Genomic DNA, 24,774 nt, shown 5'->3' with positions numbered 1-24,774 from the left:
GTGTGCAAATGCTTGGAGGATGCCTTAGATCCTGTTGATGCAGAAGGGTATTTCACATTTATGGGTACACTTGTAGAAAATGGCAATCTTCATGATATTTAAGGATGTTTACATCTTGAGGGCTCAAGGAGTCCTTGGTTGAGGTGTGGTTTACGATTTCAGTTGATATGTTATCCTTGTTTGATAGGATGGTCGATATTATGTCATGGTACACTCTTGATTGCATGCTTAGAGTTTTGGCATGATATTGTTATTTGATATGTTCATATGGAGCATGTTATCTCTTTAGAGGAGATGGTTAGATCATGTTTTCATGTTTATGTTCCTGATTCTGCGATTGGAGATTTGGCATTGATTTTGGTAGTTCTCTTTGTATTGGGTACATGATCATTTGCTTGATTACTTCATGATGGTGCTATGCAGCATTTGGAGTTTGGCATGGATTGATTGGTTACATGTACTAATGGATACTTGGAGACATAGGTGATGTTGATATTCTCTTGTGATTAGAGATATGTTTTGTGATGGTTGATGGTTTTAGTAGAAAGTTCGAGGAGCATTCACCTGGTATGGACTTGAGAGGAGATTGTTCTTAAATGAGTCATGATGACTTGGATAGCTTGATGAGCATTCTCATTCCCCACTCTTGGTTTACTCGGTGGTTTACTACTTGAGAGGTATTGCCCATTGTTTCTTTTCCAGTGCATTATGTTTTATGCTTATCTTTCATAGATATGGATCTTGAGCTATGGATAGATGGTTAGTTCTAGAGGATTTAGTTTGAGATGTTTGGAATTGGTTATCTCCTTATGCATTTGCGTTATTATTGTGATGGCATTCATTGTTATTGAGTTTGGGAGATGGTTTACTAGGCATATTCCCTTGGGATTGGGAATGGATATTTAGTTTGATCTTCTTGTCTATGAGAGGCTTGCATCCATGTTGATTACATGTTATATATATTTGTTTGGTCCAAGGGACTGAATGGGTTTGGGTGTTGTTATGCTATTCTTATTGGGGTTTTATCGAGGAGATCATACTTGACACAATTGGCATTTGCAGATGTATGTAGAAGGACATGCTACAAGTTTTGATTTGTAGTATTTCTCTCTTTGGTCTTGGTTATCTTCCTGGATGTTTGTTTTCACATTACATTGGATTTGAGGTTGTTTGGAGCTATGTGTTCACTGGTTTGTGTTTATGATATGTCATGTGGGAGATGACATGGAGGTTTCTTTATCTCTTTCTTTTGTTGGTGTGGAGAACATGGGAGAATGTTGGAGACATCGTGTGAGAGTGATACTTGCAGGTTATCAATTTACATGACGTTCATATTGATGTGGATGTTCTTGATACTACATGGTTACACTTCTATGATATGTTATTAGTGGATTCATTTCTGATATTGACATTACCTATGCAGAAGGAGTTCCTTGGTGTACATAAGTGGCAGGTATTGCACTTGGGGATTATGGTTGCACGTTATAGGTTGCATATGTTGATGAGATGTTATTCACTTGGTTTGTATGCCTTGGAGGCATGTATAGTTGATGTAATAGCACTTGTTGTGAGTGTTATTTCAGCTATGTAAATAGCTACCTTTGCATTGGATACCTTTGAATAAGTGTTTGTGTTCAGATATCAATTGGTGCAGGACTTATCATTTGTTGCAACAGATTGTGTGGCTTTCTCTTTGGATGGCCTCTTCATGTCTAGTGGAAATAGAATGATGGAGGGTGGGAGCATTCATGTATGAGATGGTGGTCACTTTGTTTCTTTTTGCAGGTATCTTGATGGAGCACTTGGATTCCATGATGGTATATATGCATGGAGAGATCAGTCTCTTGTTCATGTGATGGATTACTTCTTGACCCTTATGCAATGTATACAACAAGTGGGAGAATGTTGGGAAAATGGTGTTGTACACCTTGCATAATAATATTTCATTGTTGTATTATTTTATTATTGTATGAGGTTGACATGGAATTATATTATATTGTTGCACATAGGAGCACCTAGATGTACATGCAACATGTAGAGATTCCCTTGGAATATTCTTGTAACCACTTGATGAGTTGTATTGACACATTGGTATTATTATATTGTATTTATTTAATATTGGGGAATGTAATTATGATGAAGTACCAATATTAAATGTGGATCAAGGGTAGGTAGGAAAAATATTATATTTTATTGTCACATGGTTTTGGAAACATGGTTTTGATGTAATACCACTTGTTGGTTTTGTGGGAGCTTGTGTTTATAAAAGAAACCACAAGGGTAGTTGCTTGGGTTGGTCAGTTAGCTAGGTTAGCATTTGTGAAGGGAGGAAGAATGGAATGGGATGTGTGGATTCATGCTTGGTCACATGGAGTGCTTGGTTATGGCCAGGTTTTTTAAGGCTTTCCAAAATTGCATTGTAACGGACGCATTGCTGATAATACATGGTGGATGATGCTTTTGGGGGCTGGGTTTTTCCCTCATGAGGTTTTTCCTAGGATATATCTTGTGTCACATTTTCATGGGTATGTTGTCTATTCTTTGCACATGACTTCTATGTGTTGATTTGATTGAAATCTTTAATGGTTTATGTGGAAATTATCATAAAGATGGCTACAAGTTTCCTTACACCAGGAACATCAGCAACATGGGCATCCAAGCATCCTATATGATTTAAGAAAAGAATAGATGAGAATTTGACTTTTGTTTATTCGAGATAGATAATTGAAATGGATTTCTTGTTGACGCAATGTTTGCTCGAGGCCTACGAGCATACATTCAGCCATCTATGAGCTTGCTACATGATTGTGTGAGTGAGCTACTAGCAGTGAATCAGACATGATTATGCAGGGTAGGACTCTGGTAGACTTACCAAATGCCAAAGTTTATATTTCATGCTCTAATTCTCCAAGCATTGATGGAGAGGTGGGACGTAGATACGATGTCATTTCACTTGCCCATGGGAGAGATGACTGTGACATTGGTGGACGTGTATCGGATCATGTGTCTGCTTATATGGGGGAGTTGAGTTTCACCAGTGGTATCCTCTACTCATAAGTTATGTGAGGTACAGGAGTGGGGCCTCAGTCGGGTTATTGATTTGACCAAGCATATCTACTTATGTGCACTCGGATAGGGTCGGCAATCGATAACTCTCATCTGAAACATATTGATTAAGACATTATCCCTAAGAGTGATTATAAAAAGATGTGGCTCGAAACTTGTAGCAATATTTGTTGCCCTAGTCCAAGAGATGGAGTAGCAAGGGACAATGTATGCATGGGGGCACAACATGCTCACTCATCAATACCATGACCTAGGAAAATATGTGCATCATGAGTTTCAGAGCCTTACCACGTGCATGTTGCTTCAAAATTTGGCATTTGAGCATATCACTTGCACTAGGCCAATCAAATTTCCATGTTCAATGTCCTTAGACATGACTTGAGCCCATGTGTATCCACTACAATTAGGCGAATGGAGGATAGGTGATCTAGGATACTAGAGAGTCATCCTAGAATGACTCGACATCGACAACTTCGTCTGGCAGCCATACTAAAGCATGGCAGTGTGGACCACAAATTGGACCCATCTCCTATGCATGTATAACAATCGATTCATCCTTAGTCAATAGGACCACATTCTCATGCCATACTACAGGCATCGATGCATGCACCTGTTTGGATAGGTGAAAATCATGTCCCTCATTATGCCCACATATATTTGATTAGTGAGGAGTGTCATTCAGCCTTATGACATCTCTCAACTGGCAATTGATGACATCAAGGACAACCTAGAGGGGAGTGACGATCTTAGTATCCATCCATAGCTTAATATAGATGGTGTTGGCATCATAGTGGGCTTCACCAACTAGTGGAGTGTTGAGATTCTAGCTCCTATCTTCCCTACAAATGCACTAGAGGGATATGTCAAGGCCCTCAAAGGGGATGAGCAGCAAGAGGAGAAGGAGTAGTAGGAGAGACCATGACAGAGGTAGCGGGTAGCTAGCCTCAGTCCAGCCAAAGCACCTATAGGTCCATGGGCTTCGTCTCCATCATCAAGGCCACTAGTGATCACACCATCATGAATATCACCAACAGGGGCATCGGGATCTAGAGGAGGATTGTCTAACATTATGCCTCCTCAAGACCCTGATTAGTAGTGGGGTGATTCACATATACATGTGATTTTGATATATGATGTAGATAGGTGCTTTTGATATAGATGATATATGTATATCTATGTGCTTGTCATATGGATGCTAACATTGATCTATTTTATGATTGCAGAGGGCATCACCAAGTGGTCGAGCTTCATATTTTAGTCACTCGTTGAGATCATTCCCAATGTCTAAATCCAAGAACCATTCCTAGATGTCTACTGGCCTCTCCAATTAGCAACGAGACATGTCCATCTATTTGAGCCTGTAGCATGACTCAGGACAACCTATGAGGAGGGCTAAATAGAGTGGGTGCAATTGGCAGCTCAGTTGGCCACTATGATGGGGCAAAGAGACCGGGCCTAGCTAGAACTTTGGATTGTCCTTGGGTGACATAGGTTGAGAGTGTCGAGAGGGCATGTGATTCCTCACAAAGCTAAGTTGATGACCTCCAAAGACAAGTTGATGTTGCCTAGCAAGTTCAATTGGTGATCTTGACCACCCTAGGGTTTGTCAGCTCGTGGTAGATATTGATGTTATGAGGAGGAAGGAGGCCATCCTCAGGGAGGAGCTTATGACATAGAAGGATACCATAGAAAATCTATGAGGAGACTTGAGAGGTCTTCAAACATGGAGCGCCTCTATAGCTAGATCACAATCCACCTCTATCTATCAGCCATCACATAAGGATCAGGACCCACCAACACTAGTAGGCTCAGGAACTCATGCCCCAAGAGGATCCTGAGTCAAATTAATATTATATATATTTGTTGTTGATAGCGATGTACAATATTCTTTTGAGATGTATGCAGCCATCACATGTTTTTGTAGTGATGTGATAAATTGTACATTGATATATATATGAGGTCTTGATTTAATGTCCACATGTTTCTCTTTCTATGGATATGCACTTTTTTATTTTGTGTATGCTATGTGTATTATTATGTGATGTATGATGGGATTAGATAGCTTCATGATTTAATTTCGCACATGATATATGTATGCTTAATTAAATGACATGATGATCTAACATAATTTGATGATATAGATAGATGCCTAGAATAAAAATTCACACATATGTTTAACACCTACTAAAAGGAGTCAAACACAAGGATGAATATATAATAACACACATAGAATATGAGTGTGTTGATGAAGAAATGTCATAGAAAAATGTTCTGAGGAAGAGCTAAGCACCATGCTCATGACACGTGGATAGTTTTATGCATAGTATCATTGCAAATGCATAGCATTCATGGGCTCTTTGAGCAGTGTATCATTTGTTGAATTGGATGAATGGACCAGAATACTAAGAGGCAAGGTGAATCAGTATTCCCACTCTAATCAAAACTTTTACTGATATATCAATTTCATCAATTAAATATATCAACATGGAATAGAAAATGCAAAATAAACAAATAACATAACCACAAATTGAACACTGGATTTTATACGTAGAAAACCCAAATGGGAAAAACCACAAAGAGGCTTAACTCTCAAAATAATATAACTAGTTATATGGTATTTACAAAATGGGTGGTTCACTGCCATATTACAAAGACGACGCACTATTGGAATGCTCACTGCAATAGAAATAAGTGAACTGAGGAAAATTGCATCTCCTAATGCATGAGGTTAGTTCCAGATTAAGCTCAAATAACAACTCACAAAACTCATAGCAGATCTGGTAAGGGATCATTGTACTACTATCCACAATCGCCTACAACAAGTCTAGTAAGGGATCACTGCATCACTTTGTCGAACCAACTACTTGCAGCAGATTTGGTAAAGGATTACTGCAACATTGTCTACACTCTAACTCCTCTTCACACACCTTCTCTCATATACCACTCATAACATATACTTCTCACATACTAACTATAAAGCGGAAAATCGATCGAACCCTAGTTGCTCTCCCCTCTTCCAACTCCAAGGAGAGAGAAGGGAGGTCGCTAGGGTTGATGGTTTTCACTTAGGGAGACTTTACATTCAAAAGAGGGGTTGAAACCCACAAGATCCAATCCCACACAATGCAAGATTGGATTCTAAATGAGTTTCAGGGGTTAAGACAGCAAGGCTACCCTCTTTTGTAAAGAATGTGCATAGAATGATCAAGCTAGGAATGCATAGAAAGTGAGAAAGATTCGCTTATAAACTGAGATAGGGATATAGGATGAAGCTGCGGACCTGGAATTAGCAGTAAAATGTCGATACGGCGCTATCCTGCAAATTTGAGCAAAAGTTGACGGGACGATGGCACCCGGTGTGCACACGGTCCTCCGAAAAATCCGCAAAACGAAGGGGGATCTGTTCGTCTCTGCGCAAGGATTCCAGATCTTCAATTTCAGCCGCGTACCTGCAACCTACACACAGAAAAGCGAAGACGATTGGGGGGGTTAGGGATTAGGGGTTTGCCTTTAGGTCAAAACCCGGTTTTGGAATTAACCAAGAAATGAGAAATGCTGTAAATGTAAATGACTGTAATGTAAAACAAGTACTAATACCTTGTTGTAAGGATGTTTGTATCCTTATGTGCGAAGGTATAGATGTTGTTGTTTGTTGTATGTTGTAGTAGTATGTAGTAAGTGATCTCCTCTTCAATGGTTGAATCCTTGTCTTGAATGCAACACTTAGCCTTGAATGGAGACTTAGAATGATCAATTGCTTGAAGGAATGCTTGAATGCTTGAATGCTTGAATGCTTGAATGTTGTTTCCACGCTTGTACACATATGTCCTTCTTCTTTTCATCTACCCAAAATGGGAGAGAAAATGTAGTTTATATACTTGTCAATTAGGGCAGATAGACTGATTTTCCCGACCTTAGGCCGACCAGGAAATGATATTTTCCATTTCGCAAACAAAAAGACCCGAAGTCTCATAGGAGACTGGGCCCAGAATAGGGCCAGGGACCAGGGCACTGGGCACCATGGTCCTGGGGGACCAGGGCGCTGGGCGCTCTGGTCCCACCTCCCGGGACAGCAGGGTGCAAAGGAGGATCAGGCCAGGGTGCAAGAAAATGCAGTTTTTGGTGTCGTGGACAAGTTTCGGGGTCTCCATTCAGGTTCCGTGTTGCGTCACCATCGTGAAGACCGAAATGCAGTTGAAATTGCAAGTGTCACAATTTTAGGACGCTACACTAACTCTGTCACTTGCACACTTCATATTATACTACACATCACAAGCATACTCTATTGAATACCACACACACACTCTCTCTCATTAGTCACACACAAGTTCTGCTCTTTTTCAATTGTCACACAACTACTGCTTTTCCACATTCTCACATCTTCTATATATACACTAATATATTATGTCATAAAAGTACTTAGTGATTTGCCCAATAATACACTACTCAGATCAATACATTATTCAAAACATGCCTCGACCAGAAATAAGATAAACAAGTTGGCCTTCACCAAACTACTACACACTTCCTTCACATACTTCATTTACCAAAATGCATGCCTCAATTACCAAAACAAAACAAAGGTCTATTGAACCCATTAGCACAAACTCCAAGCACACAACTCCTAACTTCAAGATACAACTACCACAGATTCTAGAACATAGAAGCATGTAACAAATATAACCGATATGGCTGATATAACTGATACTAGAACTAGATACAAACCATGATAACCATAACACAAGATTTTGAGGAATATGATCTTCCAAAAATGACTCCAATAGATCATGTGTACCTAACTACTTCATATCACATACATACATACATATCTTCCACTAATTCTCAACCTATAATACCAAAATTGCTTACACCACATCCAGTCCTAACTAGATCACCGGGTTTGACATCAATGACAATATTCACACAAATCCAACATCATCCATTTCAGATAGACCATAAGCACCAGAACCATAAACAGAGGTGGCAATGTAATGACCAAACCAATTAGGGTTGAACTTTCTCTTTTGGTCAGGTGGCGGATTCGCATTTCTCTGATTCTCATAAAGAACAAGGTCACCCACATTGAAATTTTAGGAAAGGATATTTTGATATACTGTTTTGATAAAGTCTTCTGATAGTATTGAAGATGTTGAAGGGCCTTCAAGCGATGCTCATTAAGCAGTTCTAGCTAGTTGAGACGCTGAGTATGGTAAGTGTCCTCATCATCTAATCCTTTAAGGGAAACCCACAAAGAAGGAATTTCCAACTCTAAAGGCATAATAGCATCAACACCATACACAAGGTTATAAGTTGTTACTATAATAGTCATGTGAATACTTACAGTGCGATAGACCCACAATGCATAAACTAGTTGTATGTTCCAATCTTTGTCATGCTTATTAACCATATTTTGCAAGATATGCTCAATGGTCTTGTTCAAGGTTTCAACTTGATCATTAGATTGAGGATAATAAAGTGTAGAGAATCGATGTTGAATGTGGAACTTTCCAAGGAATTTTTTCACCTCCTTACTTTAAAGGATGTTACTATTATCCGAGACAATAGTGGAAGGTAGTCCAAAGCGAGAGATGATATTAGTAAAAAGAAAGTTCAAATTTGACTCCACCATAGTGGATCTTAGTGGTACAACCCTAACCCATTTTGTGAAGTAATTTATAGTTGTAATGATGAAGGTGTATCCTTTAGAAGAATGGGAAGATATTTTGCTAATAATATCCAATCCCATAGTTTGAAAAGGCCAAGGAGAAGCTTGAGCTTGGAGTTCCTGTGCAGGAGCCCAAATGAGATTACTATGTTGTTGAGACCAAGGGAATTTCTTGACAAAATCAAAGGAATATTGTTTAATTGTTTACCAATAATAACCCATATGTATCAATTTGTGACCTCAATATTTACCACCAAAATGCCCACCACCAGAGCCTGAATGAGATTCTTGGACGGCAAGGGGTATCTTTGCTTTAGTCAAACATCTAAGAACAAGACCATTATAATATCTACGATATAGAATATTAGACAAAATGATGTAACGAGATAAAAGTTTCTAGATTATAATGCAAGTATTCTTATTACCATTATCAAGAAAAATTCTAGATTTTAGATAATTGTAGATATAGGAGAACCATTCATCTGAATCTATGTGAGCACAAATAAGACTATCAAGCTCAGGTTGATCATAAACAATAGGAGAGCAAAGGACTTGTACCACAAACTGACACTTGTATGTGTTATAGTCAGGGTGTACAAGGGAGGTTGTGCTTGCTAGTGCATCTGTGTGTCGATTCTCTCTCCTAGATATACTATCTATGGTATATGAAGAAAAATGCTTAAGAGCTAGAGCAATATCTCTATATTGGGATAATTTAGATTATTTAGCTCAATATGCTCTCATAATTTGATTCACAATAAGATCAAAATCTCCATGAATACAAATGTGCATAACATTTGAAGCAATCACAACACACAAGCCAACAATAAGGGCTTGATTCTCGGTGATGTTATTTGTACAATGAAATTCAAGTCAAAAGGAGAGGAACATGCTTTCCTTTAGGTGAGATTAAAACTACACCTTCTCTTGAACTTTTCTGACATCTTGATCCATCAAAATACATTTCCCAAATAAGTTCATGCTCAAGAGTGAATACATCTTCATCAATGAATAAATTGAGAGTAGGAAATGATTTAGTTGAGGGAGCGTTTCCAAATGATCAGCGACAGGTTGACCCTTAATGGACTTTTGAGTTATGAACTTAAGATCAAATTCAAAAAGTAACATAACCCATTTTGCTAACCTCCTAGAGAGATTGATTCTAATGAAAAGATTCTTAAGGAGATCATTCTTAACAACCACTCAATTTTCTGCATGAATCAAATAGTGCCTCAACTTTTGGGTTCAAAAACAAGAGACAAACATTGTTTTCTATGACAAAAAATCGAGCCTCGTAGTCCACAATAATGTGGCTAATGTAATAGACATCTCTTTATTTTCCATCATCATCGTATTGGGTTAATAAGGCCACCAAAGCATGAGAAGGTGCTGATTTATACAAAAGAAAGTGTCTATCTTGCATAGCCGACATTAAAATAGGAAGGTTATCCAAATAGTTCTTGATGGAATCAAAAGCATTTTGGCATTCAACATCCCATTTAAACTACACGTTTTTCTTCAGTAAATGTACAAATGGAAGGGTACAATCAGTGAGAGACAAATCTGTGAATCACCTAAATCATCCCTTTTAAGCTACGTAGTTGTGAAATGTTTCTAGGTGGAGGCATGTTAATAATCACATCAATCTTATTCATATCAACTTCAATCCCATGGTGAGAGACAATAAATCCTAGTATTTTTTGGAATCAACCCTGAAAACACACTTAAGGGGGTTTAGTCTCATCTTATAAATTTGAAGCCTTTCAAAAATAAGATGAATATTGTTAACATGATCCGGGTGGGTTAAGGATTTAGCCAGAATATCATTGACATAATCTTCTAAGATCTTGTGAATGAAATCATGAAAGATCAAAGTCATTGCCCACTAATAGGTTTCTCCTACATTCTTCAACCCAAATGGCATGACCACATAGCAAAAGGTACCCCAAGGTGTAGTAAAAGTAGTTTTTTATTGATCTTCCAGATTACTAAGGATTTTATTATAACTCGAGAAGTCATCCATGAAAGAGAGCAAGGCATGACCTACGATCGAATCAACTGTCATATCAATTTTTGGAAGGGGAAAGTCATTCTTAAGGGAAGCCTTATTGAGATCACAAAAATCAAGGAAAATATGAATACACTCATTAGGCTTACTAATGAGGACAATATTCGAGATCCAAGGGGAGTAGTCAATAGGATGCATAAAGCCAACTTTTAAAAGCTTCTCTATCTTGGTCATAACTAGCAAGGAAACCCTAGGATTCATCTTATGGATTTTTTGTTTAATAGGCCTAGCATGTAAAGCCAAGACAATGTTATGGATTGCTATAGACTCATTTATGCCTAGCATGTCTTCGTATGAATGGGAAAAGACATCAGCATACTAACATAGAAGATCTAAGTGAGACTTGGTTTCTTTCAAAGAAAGGCATTTACCAATCTTAATCACCTTCTCTGAAGATATAGGATCTATAAAGACATTAGTATTTTCTACTCTAAGGAGCATACTACAATCTTCTGAATGAGGAATGGAAGAATTTCTCCATCGTGAAATAGAGATACCTCTTTGTTTGTTCTAAGAATGGATTTCCCAAAGTATGCTTGAATATTCAAGCAATATGGGAATTGATGTTTATGGTGGTGAGACGGTAAATCGAAATATACACCCAATAATTCCTCTAAGGCTTCTTCTGAAGAAAAAGTATCTAAGGGAACTTCATTGGATTTATCATCAAAATCAACATATTAAAGATGAACAAGCTTAAGAGAAAGAGGCTCAGTAAAAATCATGATGGTAGTCAACCATGGTTTATCTTTACAAGAGGTAGGTCGGTATCCAAGTTTTGTGTTGTGATGATGGGGTCCAAACTCTAGTGGAACCTGAATACCCTACTCATTATGTCTACAAACTCTACCTCCATAACCATATTTCAAAACTAGGCTAAACCTTTGGTCATAGATATCTCGTAGCTCATTAGAGGTTGAGGGGTTAGTATAGAAAAGGTGGTCTACGTGATAAGTATCAACTAGATTGATGGATGCATAATAATCCTTAGTACTCATATCAAACAAGATTTTAGGAACCTTCAAGTAGACATGGTTAACTTTGTATTCACCAACATAGGTGTCAATGAAATCCAAAGATCCCCAGTCATCACCTAGGCATGCATTCACCTTAGATGGAGAAGAATATTGAAACAAGGGTAGATTCAAGGCTTTCCACATTAGGAGGATCTACCTTGGGAGGATCATGTTTGTTAGACAATTCCTCTTTAATTTCGAGCTCTTTAGAAGAACCTTGTTTATTAGATGATTTTATTTTGGGTTCAACTTTTTTCTTTGAGGCGTCTTCTTTGGGAGAAGCCATGGAATCAAAATCCATCACTTTAGAAGATAGTGATTGTTGGCATATGGACACTCCAATGAGACATTGTGTGTGATTGAAGGTTTTGTCATTGATGGCAACCTTGCAATCCTATGGCACCGGCAAGACATTATACCGGCAAAAGCATTACACAGGCAACCTTGCAATCCTATGACACCGGCAAGACATTATACCGGCAAAACATTATTCAAGCAAGACAGTGCACCGGCATCAGCAAGATCACTCTACACCGGCACCGGCATAGAAGAAAATATGTATACCGACATAGAGGCCGACAGGATTTTTGATATGTAATATTTTGTTTATTTATTATAAGCTGACTTGGCAAATTGTAAAATGACTCTTGTATATAAAAGAGATCATTGTAGACATTTGTAGGATATGGTAGGAAGCATAAAGAAAATTATAAAGCAGACCTAATATGCGAATTGTAGATCAAGGGTATATGCAAAAGAACAGAGCAAGAACCAATACTGAATCTGGCATTGAAGATGCTATTGTAAAGCAGTACAGAATATTGGATTTGTGTAAATCCTCATTGTAAGTCAGTGTGACTTCTTATTGAGAAGTGTGCTCTAGGCAGTTGCCCTTCCTGCATGTGCAAGCCCCTATTGTAAGTAATATTCTCTTATTGGCCAGTAAGTGAATATTGTGGGTCACAAATCCCACCGAGGTTTTTCCCATATCGGGTTTCCTCGTTAAACATCTTGTGTTATGGTGTTCTTTTCATGTGGATGTTTTTTATTCTATTATTTACATTAATTCTTGCATACCGGTATACTGTTACTTTATGTTCTGCATATTCAGTTTTAAGAAAATTTCATTACCGATCAGATACTAATTCACCCCCCCACTCTCAGTATCTGTGGGAACCCTAACAGTGATAAAATATAACTTTGAAAGGATGGAGAGACCAAAGTCTGATCAACTGCTACCATTTGACATAAATGCATAGCGTTGAGGTCAGCCTTGATCGTGACCACCTAATTATTTGTGACAAATTTAACGGAACCATGAAGAGTGGATGAAACTTCTTCTAAAGCATGTAGCCATGGTCTACCCAAAAGGAGATTGTAAGGAAGTGGTCTTGGCCTAACATACAACAAGGTAGGAAGAGTAACTAGCCCAATCTTCAAGGGCAAAATAACAGTGCCCAAAATAATTTTACCAATGTTATTAAATCCTCGAATAAAGAGAGAAGATGTTGGAAGAGAATTAGGATCCACTTTGATTTTTTGTAATAAGTCTAGATTACAAACATTGAGCATCAAACTAATATCAAGAAGAGTCCACCTAATACCTACACCATTGATGTATACAATTATCATCAAAAGATCTGCAAGATTCCTCACTTCTAAGGGTGGAAGTTCATGTGGATAAAATGTAATATTCAATGTGTCCGCATGAATATGACCCATCAATGCATTGACATCCACCAGGTTAGTAGAAGAAGGTAATAAGATCTTTTGAAGAGCTTCTTGAAGCATGCCTTTGTACACCAGAGTTGTCTAGAGAAAATCCCACTATGAGATATTATCAGGATAACATGAAGTTGCTCTACTAGATCATAATTTGTGGGTTTCTTAACTACAGGTTTAGGTGCTTGAGGAAGATCACGTTGAGAAGGTGGCAAAGAGGTAGTTTCTTGAGCTACATTTATCTGATTCCTTCTTGTGTTATAGATATATGAAATAGCATTATAAGAAGCATTCCAAGACTAAGTATACCTTGTAAATAAATTAGGAGAATTTATTTCAAAAGATATACCATATATAGATTTAACCTTCTTCGGTGATGGGCTAGTGGTCGTCACATAAATAGTTAGTCTCTAAGGCTTTTGAGCGACAGAGACTACGATAACAATTACAGACTTTTCACCACCCAAGGAAGAAGAACCTACACATGGGTTGATCTTGGAAGAATTTTGATCAAAAGGGGATGCCTCTAGGAAATCATTCAAGGCATTATCCAATACATAAAATCATCTTTGGAGAATGCCTTATTGAATGCATCAAGTTCTAAAATAAAAAGATCTAACATGAGTCATTCATGTCAGGTTCACCAATATGTAGAGGAGGGAATTTGCTACCCTCAAAGTGATAAACCTTAAGGAGAAAACCAACCTTCACTACCTCACTAAACTGGGTTTCTAAGCCGAGAAGATACAACAATAACAAAAGAAGACTACACTAATGTAGAAATAACACAAGTACATGCAATACTAAAAATGACTCTAATTATAGAGAAATAAATTATCAACAAAATACAAAGTTTACCAACGGTTTGCTCGAGTCTCATACTTAGGATGCCAACGCGTTGCGTGGACATTTGCACACTGTGTTGTCGTTTGTATGGACAAAGAACCAGAAAACTACAAGAGAGTCTTAAACCTACTTTGCACCTTTCAATCTATTTGTCGCCTCAACACATTCAAACAAAAGAAAATTGTTAGGGTGATATAGGGGCTTGACTTAGTCAAACCCCAGTTTTGGTGTTTCTACATCCACGGATAGAGAGATAGATAGATTTCGATAAAAGACAAATAACAATACAATAGAAACAAACCCCACTAATGGAGGAAAACCCCTATTATAAATATAAATGATGTAATAGAAACAAACCCCGCTAATGTAGGAAATCCCCTATTATAAGATAAAAGATACAATAGAAACGATCCCCACTTAAGTGGAGGAAACCCCTATAACAAAAAATAAATGATACAGATGCACTTAGATAATAAATAAATTCAAAGCTTGAACAAGATGATTATATAGAGATACAATAGATAAGAAAGAGGAAAGGGTGTCATGTAGCCAAATTTATTTATTTATATAGAGATACAATAGATAAGAAAGAGGAAAGAGTGTCATATAGCGTAATTGTATTGCAAGAGAAGACCAAGCTATTGTTGATTTAAGAGTGTATTTTGACATAACTTCACTTAGAGATTCAAAGCAAGAGAGCCAAGAGTGAGTTCTTATGGAAATGAGGAAGAATGGAGGGTTTTGTTTTTCAACCAAAGTGGGAGTGACCATTTCGGACGCACACTAGCCAAGGGACATGCATCGCCAAGGGTCTAATGCGGAATATGCCAATTCGAATTCAAGATATTAGGATGTTAGTGTGTCACGCAAACGTCTACGCATTGCGTTGTCATCAAACCAAAATAGCCTCTAATTGAGCTTGGGGATGGCTAGCATTGTTCCATCTTTAAGATCCATGATGTCAAAATGGTTAAATTCTAATCATAAATCATTGCCATAAATGCACTAGGTGCAATTTGTGACACTACAAATACAAAACAACCCCTAAATCAATTTTAAAAATTAAAATTACAAAATAATTTAAGCTAACTATATAGAAATGTATGTTGGGAGCCTGATCATGCCTACAAGAAATTCTTGGTGACAGGTTAGTCGCAGGTTGCAAAGCTTTCTGTCGCATAGGATGGTGCAAGAATATTTCATCCAAAGAGATTTCTAGTGGATCTCGAGAAAAATGCTTGGGACCCCCTTTATTAATATTTTATTTTCAATCACTCAGTTGACTTTTTTTTTATCGAAAAGGTTTTGACCAAAACTTATCCGGCCAAAAGATACTACCATGAAGGCTCCACGACTAAGCCATGTGGTTTTAGCCGAAACCCCCTCAACCAAAACTTGTTCAGCCGACAATATTTAGTTGGCCTAAAATGTGACCCAATTTTGTACTTTTACCCCAAAAGAAAAGCTCTTGATTATGAGATGAGAACTTATGTGAAAGAAATCAATGAAACAACTTCTAAAATGTGTCTGTGTATCTCTTTTAAGCTTAGAAGAAAGAATGGGAAAAGCGGATTTTGTTCACAATATTATGTAGACTGTGAGACACCAAGGATAATCTACCACAAGATCGATACACTCAAATATTCCCATCTAGTTGGTATTCAAACTATCATGCTTGGTCCAAACAATACCTTACAATCCATAACTAAAATTAAGCTTACGATGATCAAGCCCTTAGACAAGTATGAATAATCTAAAGGTAGATGCTCATTAGATGGTCATTCAAGGGTATAAAATTAATGCTATATGTGAAAGGAAGAACTAGTCCCTCCTCTCGCTCCTGATTTTACGAGTTTGGATAAGTTGTATAAGAAAGAATAAATCTAATGTTTATTCTACAATCAACTATAGATGAAGTGGATACCAAACATTAAGAAAACTAAAATATTACAATATAGATTTCAAATGATGTGGAGATTACTTCACCATGATGGTTGCGAACCCTAAACCTCTTTGTAACTAACACACACACAAGTATGTGTGTGTGTGTGTGTGTTTGAGTTTTAGTTTTATTTTTCTTAGGTTGACCATAATTTTGCTTTCACCTCTAAATTTTGTCAATGCCCTCTTTAGCAAGAATTGAAGGCTTTAAAATGGAATGCATTCTCTTCAAAATACACCATTCTCTTTTATGATAGACATTCTAAATCTTATATATCATGCTTCTCATCCTTGAATTTTTTGTCAATTTGTTACAAGCTCACAATTACTAGACAATGTATTTTGTTGAATTATGTTTTCTTCGTGCAAGTTGACAATATAAAATCCCAACTTTATCTGTAAGTTGGGTGATCCCACAATAATTGGTTACACTTTTTGACTAGACTTGACATTGAAATCAATATTTTGCACCAAACATTTTCTAAATATGAAGATGAGGCAAAGTACCAATTTGTGACATTTTTGTGTAGATTCTAAATTTTTTTTAAATAAAATTAGAAACAAATTGTGCATATATTTATGTAAATTTTAATAAATTATTTTTAATAATAATTAGCATTTTTTCAGAAGTGGCATTTATGTCATCATGCATAACATTTTTTATAAATGGAAAATTTTTAATTCTATTTTTTTTTAATATAGATTTGTCACACTAATAACTAGTGTATGAATATTTTTTCATAATTTTTTGTTGCACATTTTTTTTAGTTAATCTTTTAAGTCAAAATAATTGTGATTCGGACAGAGGTGTATGTCATCATGGACAACTTTTTTTGCATGTATTTGAATTAACTTCTTTTTTTCATTGAAAAGAGGATAGCAATGCATAGGAAAAAATATTATTTTTCAAAAAAAGTTCTATTTTCTTGTTTGTCCATATGTGTGAAACAAAGACCTTAATGTTCGATAAAAAAACCTACATTAAGAAGAAATAAAAAATAAATATATTAATGAAATTAAATATGTTCAAAAGTATACTTTTTGGAAAGATTGTAATAAAGACTGCATACTTACAAACGTAGCTTTTAAATGAATTCATTTGACCCCGAAAAGGTAAAGTAAAAGTGATTTTTCGTCAACATTTTGGTAGGTGCAAAGGAGACCCCATTGCAAGTATGATTTAAGACGAGGGATTTATCCAAGGGTATTTGGTTAAGAGGGTTTGATATAAAACCCTCTTCAATTAATTCCTTCAATTGTGACCTCTCAAGGCATAAATCATTATATTTTCTAAAAAATATGTGATTTCAAGCAAAAATCAGGATTTTGTAACCCATTATTGTGCGATTACCTAGTTATTATGAGATTTTGGGGCTTGTCTTAATAAACTTGTCATTAGAACATTTTATATAAAATTGATATCTTTCCTACAATGGTGTTGTATGGTAGATAGAATATGTCTATTATAAATTATGTAGCTATGTATTGAATATATATTACAAGCTATTCATTATATCATTATTGATGCATTTTATACTGTCTTTGAAATTTTAAAAATCAATAAGTGATGGTAAAAATTAATTGTATAATTATGTCATATCAACAATTCAAATTACACATTGTGATCCATTAATAGGATGAAAGCAAAATATTATCGCATTGCAAAAGTAGTCTAATATAAAGAGCCAAGACACGTCATTGAAGACACAAAAACCAAGCCACTTTAACCACAAGAAAATTGCAGCTTATATTGTATACAATACAGAGGCCATAAGGGGCCATGAGTTTATAACAAATCGCCCATGAATTTATAGGCCACACAAACAACATAAGCGTTGTTGGACATCTGATCTAGTGCATTTTCTCACAGTAAATCATATCCTACCCCATTTTTTAAGTTTTGCACTTCTAGAAAAATGGTGGATGCGTTCAGGAACAGGAATTTCAACTTCGTAAGTCGGGTAAAAGTCTGCAGTCGTACTCAAGGGACCAAAGGGGCTTGAATGGACATTTTCCTTGGCCAAACAATGTGGCTACCAGGGCGAATTGAATTCCCCTTCCGAATAGCAAAAGCCTTTGGTCTAAAAAGTCTTATAACAGCATTCAGGGTGCTCTTCCTCCGCTAGAGTTGCAGTCTCATAACACTCATCGTGTGAATCGCTTGGTGGAGTCGCACTCTTCCACTCTCCACCGTGCAAATGGTCCTTGCAAGTTTCAGAATATTTTTAAGGGCATGCAAAGTCGTAGTTTCTTCGGTCCAAGGAGAAAGGATCAGGATTCTCTTGAAGGAAATGCCTCTCTGTCCAAGGCTTATCCTTCCGCTGAAGGCACGGAAGGATTCAGAAAGAAAGGTCAGAATGTGGGTAGGAAGCGTTTCCCCTCTGTGAAACCACTCGCGCTTGGAACAAAACGACCGTTTACAGATTCGAAGAAGGAGGTCTTGGCTAAAAGCTTTTTGTTCTGCCATCTGCTACTATGAACCCTACGATTGGGCGTCTCAAGGAAAATGCTCTCTTTGCTAAATGGTGTGGTATTGGGGTGACAATCAATAAATTGTGGATTGGTGGTTACGCTCCTTTCATGGTATGGTTGTTGTCTGTCCTCTACAAAATGACTCTTTCTTCATAGCATGTATGGATTCCAGCCTAAAAAGAGTATAACCCATGGTAGCCCTATCTCCTATCTTGGGTCAACCTTTCATTTGATTGATTGGAAGCCAAGTTTTGATCCTCTAAATCAGCCTGGAATTTGACAGGGTAAATGGTCGTTTTTTCATTTTTGGATCAGTCCAAAAAATTATTAGATCGTATGTATTGATATGTTATATTTTTGTAAAGACGTATATATGACATTTCAAATAATTAATAAACTGTAAAAAATTATAATAGATAATATATATTATATAGTATTATAATTTGTAATATTGATATATATTATTTTAGAATGTTTTTTATAAAAATACAAATTTATTGAGAATATTTTAAAATGATAAGATATTATTGTTTCTAATTTAAAAAATATTTTAATATATTTTTTTAGGATAGTTTCTATTTTATTATATGAATTTGGAAACTTGTATAATTGAATCAATTTTAAAATATTTTAATATGATTTTTTAGAATAGTTTGTAAATTCTTATATGAATTTAAACTTGTGATAATTGAATCAATTTTAAAATATTTTAATATAATTTTTAAGAATAGTTTGTATATTTTTATATGAATTTAGAAACTTAGTAAATTTAATTTTTTACATATTTTTAATAAGATTGTCTTCAAGATAAATTTAGAAACTTATCCTAATACATAAAATTTAAGATTTTGTCATAAAGTAGTTTTTTTGACAACTAATATTTTTCTAAAAACGTCAAATGAAAGTCATCAAAACAACCAAACCGTCAAAAAAAAATCATTTGACAGGTCAAATTCTAGGCCTGCTCTAAATTACAAGATCAAAAAATCTTCAATTTGGCTAAGTTTAGTTGGGCTCCCCTTTGAATTTTGGTGTGTGGAGGCCCCTCTTGAAGATAGGAGATGTGTTAGGCTCCCTGGTTGGCATAGAAGAGGATTTCTTATTCTTAAATGGGAAACAAAGGGATGTTGCTAATGTCTATGTAGAAATAGATCTGGAACTGGACTTTTATGGAGAACTGGAAATAGTTTCTGAGGTTGGTAGATGGAAACAAAAAGTCAAGAGATTGGTGATATTTCAGCCAAAGGAGTTCATTTCTCGCTCAAATTCAGATGGCATTCCTCTCCAGAATCCATCTGTGGATACCCAGAATCAGAATGGTCAAGCAGCTTCTGATGGCATCATTCAACGGGATCTTATAGCAAAAAACCAGCATCTACATGGGCAAGCACTTCTGAAATCTTCTCCCAGGATGGTCATGGGCGTTCCTTCGCAGGAGCAATCTGATGATGCACAACTCATTCTTTCCCACCATAAACTCAAATGTTCTTAATGCCTCCAGGAGGCCTTATGGGCTTAGAAAGTAATTAATCCTAAATCGGAGTGCGTTTAATGTTTTCCTCTCTAAATCTAGAAAGGCTTCCAAAAAAGGACATTGTGCCAGAAGGTTGCTGGCGGGTGGAAATTCTAGTCTTATAGCCTCTTATAAGGAAAAGGATATAGTTTTATCTAATCTTCTTTCTAAGACAAAGATTCTCAAAGAGGATATTATTCAAGAGTTGAATGCTTCCAAAGATTCCCCCTCCAAGGCTTTGAGGCCTCAAAAGCAAGTTCCCTTGATGTTTCTCCTCTGAAATCAATCCCAAAGAGTCATTCATGCGAGGCTACCCAAGCGACTTTTTCTTCTCCTCTTAGTAGACCTCCTATGAAGACAAAACTTGTTGATCTTTCTTTAGAGTCTCTAGATCCTTTTGTTGGGTCCCCTTTTAAGCAGGCTCCCTTCTTTGACACGAGTCTAGATCCTAATACACATAATCTTCTAAATGATTATATGGATGAAGATGATGATCCAGACCTAGTTATGGAGACCCCCCTTGCAGCCCTTTATTCCAAAGTCAAAGAAAAAAGGATAGTGGGAATTAAACAATTGATTGTTGGCAAAGAAAAGCCCGATTTTGGCCTTCTCTCTCCAAAGAGAGAAAGGAAATCCTTCACTGAGCACCTTGCCCATGATGGTGAAACTGATGGACAAATCAAGATCAATGATCTTTTGAAAGTAAGGAAGGGAACTTGCCTTCCTGAACAAAAATGAAAATCCTAATGTGGAATGTTAGGGGCCTAAATGCCCCTAACAAGAGGTGCTTGATCAAAAGAAGAATTCTTTTGATCAATCCAGAGATTGTAATGCTATAAGAAACAAAACTTGATTGTCAGCAAGTGGAATCCTTTAGTGCAGGGCTTGGTCATCAATACCTTGATAGTAAGCAAGTGGCAGTATCTACAAAAGGGGCTTCGAGGGGTTTGCTCATAGTCTAGAAACCTTCCTTTCTTCAGATTGAGGGAATAACTTCCAACAGAAATTGGTTACTCGTGAAATCCATGCATTTATTATCAAATGTTCCTTTTGTTGATTAATGTCTACGGGCTTGTTTCCCCTTCTTTTAAACATGCCCTCTGGTCGGATCTGGACGAGGTGATTTCTCATAATCAGGATCAACATCTTCTCATAAGAGGGAATTTCAATGCCATCAGAAGCTTCAAGGATAAAAGAGGCGGGATCTTGAGGCTTGGTAGAACTCAACAAGATTTTAATGACTAGATTGACAGAATTGGTCTTCTTGAGATTGAATCAGGTGACAACATCTTCACTTGGAATAATCAGAGACTAGGGTTCAGCAATATAGCAGAGAAAATAGATAGATTTTTCTGGTTGGGTGATCTTTCATCCTTTCCCTTTTCTTTGGAATGCGATGTTTTACCCTGTTCGGTCTCTGATCATTATCTGCTTCTTCTTACCCTTAATAGTGACCTGAAATTCTCAAAACTACCTTTTAGAATTGAGAATATGTGGATGAAGGACCCCAATTTCCTAAATCTTATTGATCAATGGTGGAAAGAAGCTAGCTATGAAGGCTCTAAGCTTTTCTATTTTGTGTCCAAATTAAAATATGTTAAAAAGAAACTGTTAGAAAGGAATGTTGTTCATTTTAGGAACATTTTTGCTGTCAAAAGGGACTTGGAAGCTCAACTAGAAGCTTTGAATGAAGATGTTATTAAGGAGGGTATGTCGCAGCCCATGTTTGTCAAGGAGAAGCATTTGTTGGCGGAGTACAAGGATATCCTTTCCAAAGAGGAAATCTTCTGGAAATAAAAATCAAGAGAGAGCTAGCTCCAAGCTGGGGATAAGAATACAAAGTATTTCCATAATATAGCGAGGATTAGGAGAAGCATAAATAAAATCTCTAAGCCGGAGGTTCAAGGAAACTGCTTCATTGAGGACCCACGGGTCATAATAAAGGAGATTTTTCAATTCTTCTCTAACCTACTCAATAACGTAGAAGACTCTGGTTTAAGAGAACAAAGCAAGTTTCTTTCATTGATTCCAAAAGTGATTTCAGATGAACAAAATAGGAAGCTCAATGAAAACTTTTCAATGGAGCTATCAATTGCCTTAAACCAACTCCCCTCTGACAAGGACCTAGTGTTGGATAGCTTCCCAACTGGCTTCTTTAAGAAATGTTGGGAGATTATAGGGAATGATCTAGTGGAAGCGCTAGAATCCTCAAGAAATTCGGGTAATATCCTAAAGGAAATTAATAATACTTTTATAGCCCTTGTTCTGAAGAAAGGGAAAGTAGTCCGATTAGAGGATTTTAGACCAATCTCGCTATGCAACACAATCTGCAAAATTCTCTCAAAGGTGATGATGAACAAATTGAAACCCCTTATGGATAGTATTATCTCTGGAGAGCAAACTGGGTTTGTCCCAAGATGCTCAATTTTAGATGGGGTAATTGTGGCTCAAGAGGTAATTCATACTCTTCAAAGTATGAATAGACCAGGTATGATATTGAAATCATTTTTTATGCAAAATCCTACAGGCTTTTGGCTTTAGTAAGCAGTGGGTCAATTGGGTCTTTGAATGCATATCCTCTCCAAGATTTTCAATTCTCATAAATGGGAAACCAGAGGGCTTCTTCTCATCCTCAAAGGGCTTAAGGCAAGGTGACCTAATCTCTCCTTTCCATTTCATCATAATGGCAGAAGCATTGGGAAGAGCCATTAAAGATAAACATTCTAGAAAGGAGTTGGAAGGTATCAAGATCACCACAAACTTTGTAGCTACTCATCAGCAATTTGTTGATGACAACCTCCTTCTTGGTGCAGCAAAATCTAAGGAAGCTGCTCAAATCCAAGAAATTTTGTTCTCCTATGGAGAATCTTTAGGCCAAGTAATCAACAAGAATAAATCAGATATCTTTTTCTTTTCCACCCCACTATCCTCAAAAAGTGGGATCCTTAAAATCTTTAACTGCAAGAAGGGCACTCTACCTTGCACGTACCTATGTATTCCCATTGATAGGGGTTTCAAGAATTCGAACCTTTGGGATCCTCTAAAGTTAAAATTGGATCAGAACGTTAACTCTTGGAAAGGGAAGTGGCTTTCCAGGGTTGGCAGGCTAATAATGCTTCAGGTAGTAATCTCAGCTCTTCTTATATATCTATTGTCATTTTTAGCTCTTTCTGTAGGTATGAATTCCGTCATCATACAAAAAATGAACTTTTTCTAGCAGAATATGGAAGAAAAGCACAAAATTGCACTTGTTGCTTGGGATAAAATTTGCAAACCCGTCATTAGAGGGGCTTGGTATTCGTAACGTTCAGACTTAAAATTAGGCTTTAGGGGCTAAATTAGTCTGGAAAATGCTCACGGACCCCAAAGCAAGATGGGTAAGAATGATGCATACTAAATATGTAGCAGTTGGGGAATCTTCAAATCTTTTGCGTGTTAGTAACCCTCCTAAAGGATCTTAAATATGGAATTTCATTCTTAAGTGCAAGAATCTAATAGCAAATTTTGTCTCTTGGGATGTTCATGATGGTTCATCGAGCTTATTCCAAGAAAACTCCTGGGGAGGATATCCAAGCTTAGATTCTCTCATTTTTGTTCCATCCACAAGGCCCTGGCTTAGACAACACTGTGGGGCTAATGTCAAGGACTATGTAGAATTTCAAAGGGAAAACTCTTTTCCTGGTTGGCGCTAGAAGAAAATGGATGGTCTTCCCCTTCCCCCCAATGAATTAGAACAACTTCTTGAGGCCATTAAGGACAAGCAACTGGTTTTCAGAGAGGGAGTAGATGTATTGATTTGGACTCCATCAAAACCAGGTCATTACAATGACAAGGAAGGTTATAACATCCTTTCCAATCAAGGAGCCTCTGAGGATCTGGGAATCGCACATAAACTCTTTTGGAGTAGTAAGATCATTCCTAAAGCTAGCATCTTTGCTTGGTTACTTGCTAAAAAGAAAATTCTTATAGCAGGGAAATTCAGAAAGATGGGTTTCGAGGGGCCTTCTAGATGCATTCTTTATAAAGCCCATGAGGAATCAGTTGACCACTTTCTCCTAAATTGTCCCTTTTTAGCAAAGTGTTGGAGGTGGTTATGTGCTAAACTTGGCTAGATCGCAGCCCTTCCAAATGATATAATTTCACGTTTTCAAGGGTGGCCAGTTAGAACCAAAGATGGCATCCTGAGCTCCCTATGGAAAATGACTCCCTCCTGTCTAGTTTGGGAAATCTGGAAAGAGAATAATAGAAGAATCTTTGATAACAAAGCGAGGAAATTAGAATCAATCATCTCCTCATTTAAGGCCTCTATTGTTGAGAATATTAATAGCAAACTAGCCCTCTCTCTAGAATTGAATAAGATTTTACTGACTGGGATGACAGAGCCAGGTTAAGATGGAATGGCATAAAAATCTCTTCATTTTTAGGGAAGAAAAGCAATGACAAAGCCAATGTAGTCTGGATCCCT

The sequence above is a fragment of the Cryptomeria japonica genome, chromosome 4 (assembly GCF_030272615.1).
Source record: "Cryptomeria japonica chromosome 4, Sugi_1.0, whole genome shotgun sequence".
Classification (NCBI taxonomy): domain Eukaryota; kingdom Viridiplantae; phylum Streptophyta; class Pinopsida; order Cupressales; family Cupressaceae; genus Cryptomeria; species Cryptomeria japonica.
This window is presented reverse-complemented; position numbering follows the sequence as displayed.